Raw genomic sequence first — 2,655 nt, 5'->3', positions numbered from 1 at the left:
AGTGAAATTATTGACAATTGAAAATTCAAAAAAGTTTGATTTCCATGTTGAAATAATGATTTTAAGCAATATAATATCAAAGTCTAAAGTACAATAAGGGAAAAAAAACATATTTACAATATATACAAATGCACTTATGCCCCCCACCCCCACACAGGAACTCACACACAAGCTTAAATATTAAAGCCATGGGGCCTTGACACATTGGCAATAAAAAGAATGTGAAAAAACATCCATATCCCATGGCATATGAAAAAAATATGACATTTAAGATTGTAAAATGTCCACCGTAGCAGTGGAAAGCAAACTGAAACAATGTGATTCTGCACACCTTTGGTGTTTGACCCCAAATAAGAATAATAAAACTTATGTTCTAGGTGAACAGTTGGCTGAACTTAATTAAATTACTTCAATTGATAACACACACAAAAAAAGTTTTTTTTTTAAAAAAAGTAAAAAATTCAACTAAATTCTAATAGGTCAAACACATTTTAATGCTTTGAGTTCAGTCAGTCCCATAATTAATATATATAATTACTATATCCCATAATAATTTAAATATTTTACATCAGTCTAACTTAATATTTCAACTCAAATCAACTTAAAATTACTTTTTCCAAATTAATTATTTACTTTACCTGCATAAACCTGAAAATGTCAACCTTATTAATATGGCTAGATTGAATGCATTATTTTCCACTAAATGTACTTTTAAGTGTGTAAAATAGAATGAAATTACTTCATTAATGTGAAACTTATGTTAGGTTAAAACATAAAAGATTCAGATATGACATTTTAAAAATTATTATTTCTATTAACAATTTGGTTTGTTTCTTGCAGAAAACATTCACTAAGTTTAGGTCCACACATAACTGGTCTATATGTATCATTCACTGTGTATAATGGGAAATGGGCCTTCATTTTTTCTACTTATTTGAATTCACCTTTCTATAGGTCTCCAAGTTCCAGAAAAATCACAATGTCTTCCTATTTTGCTGACTTTGGATGCATTTTACTCCAAAATGACAGTAAATATGCTTCATATTGATGGTTCAGACAGTGTGTGAGGTCCCATGCAAGAAATGGGCCTTCATGTTTTCTACTTATTTAAATTCACTTTTCTACAGGTTTCGGAATTTGAGAAAATATCTGCGCATTTTGGTGCCTTTGGACACCTTTTACCTCAAAATAACACAGTAAATATGTTTCATATTGATGGTTCAGACAGTGTGGGAGGTCCCTTGCAAGAAATGGCCCTTCATTTTTTCAATCACATTTATTCATGTCTCTGACCACTTTTAAGAAGAAGAAACCTTTATTTTGTCACACATTTTTGCATATATACAGTGAAATACTTTTTTTCACACATCCCAACTAAGCTGGGGTCAGCCATGATACGGTGCCCCTGGAGCAGATATGGTCAAGGGCCTTTCTCAAGGGCCCAACAGTGGCACCTTGGTGGTGCTTGGGCTTGAACTCCTGACCTTCTGATCAGTAATCCAGAGCCTTAACTGCCGAGCCACCATTGCCCCTTTTATGTTTTTGTTGACAACATCCATCTTAGTCCAAAGTGATAAAGTAAATAGGCTTTTTATTAAGGCTTTTGCAAGAAGTGTTCATCTTAAATATCTATATATGTATCTTATTTATCTATCTATCTATCTATCTATCTATATTTTATATAAAAATGATTTGATTTTTCTACAGGACTCTACAATTCAAAGTTTATTACAAGGTAGGCCTACATATTAGTGACATTTACAATAAGAGATCCTTGGTAGAAATGTTTAATTTATAATATGATCTAATGTTAATGCAGTAAACATTTATAAAGCATACACCTGCCCTATTGAAATGTCTTCAAAACCATCCACCTTTCACATAGGTAAAATAACATATATTAATGAACACCAACTCCTCACAAACACCTAATAAACGCTTTTTTGGTTTGTTATTATAGTATGATTCACTAGCCTATCCAGTGAACAGGAGTCAGAGAACATGTATTTCCGATCTCCCGCCAATTACCGTAATTATTGCCATATGAGCGCAGATTTTAATCGCGGCTGAACTCGAGTTAGCTACACAGCTAAAAATAAAAACGCTGATTACACGGAAATAAAGATACAGAGATGAAAAAGATGTGCTGTTATTAAATCGATATACAATAAAAACTTACCCTCTATGACCTGGTTTGATTGTCTGTGAAGTCCCAGATAGACTTTCTAAAATGTCTGTATTCCTAGTGAGTTCACTCTTAAAGTTCATTTTGGTCCGTTCAAAATTTCTTTCACTTTACTTTTATATCACAGGTTCAGGACACTGTGTTCCCGATGAACATATGATTAAATAGAAACATATGGATGAAGAGACAGAACGATAAATGCATACAAAACAGTCTAACACAGACGTCTATTGTGTGGGCAGGTTTAAGTGGTTTATGAGGACTTTTTATAGGTTATAAACTGGTAATTACAAGGGTTTTATGCTATAAATGTGGTTTATGAGGACATTTCTAGTGTCCCCATAATTTAAATTGCTTAAAAAACATACTAAACAATGTTTTATTGAAAATGTAAAAATGCAGAAAGTTTTTTGTGAGGGTTAGGTTTAGGGGTAGGGTTAGGGTTAGGGGATAGAATCTATAGTTTGTAC

General features: G+C 32.5%; 1 protein-coding gene across 1 annotated transcript in view; it reads right to left on the bottom strand.

The window, feature by feature from the left end:
- Positions 1-2,333, bottom strand: part of trim105 (tripartite motif containing 105) — a 12,896-nt gene extending 10,563 nt beyond the window's left edge. The window contains exon 1 of the mRNA XM_051659046.1: positions 2,180-2,333. The gene's annotated coding sequence lies outside the window, so the exon portion shown is untranslated. The remainder of the gene's footprint in view (positions 1-2,179) is intronic.
- Between the last annotated feature and the right edge of the window lie 322 nt (positions 2,334-2,655).

The sequence above is a fragment of the Myxocyprinus asiaticus genome, chromosome 27 (genome assembly GCF_019703515.2).
Source record: "Myxocyprinus asiaticus isolate MX2 ecotype Aquarium Trade chromosome 27, UBuf_Myxa_2, whole genome shotgun sequence".
In the NCBI taxonomy this organism is placed as follows: domain Eukaryota; kingdom Metazoa; phylum Chordata; class Actinopteri; order Cypriniformes; family Catostomidae; genus Myxocyprinus; species Myxocyprinus asiaticus.
The sequence above is the reverse complement of the archived record's forward strand: the minus strand, read 5'-3'. Positions and strand labels throughout refer to the sequence as shown.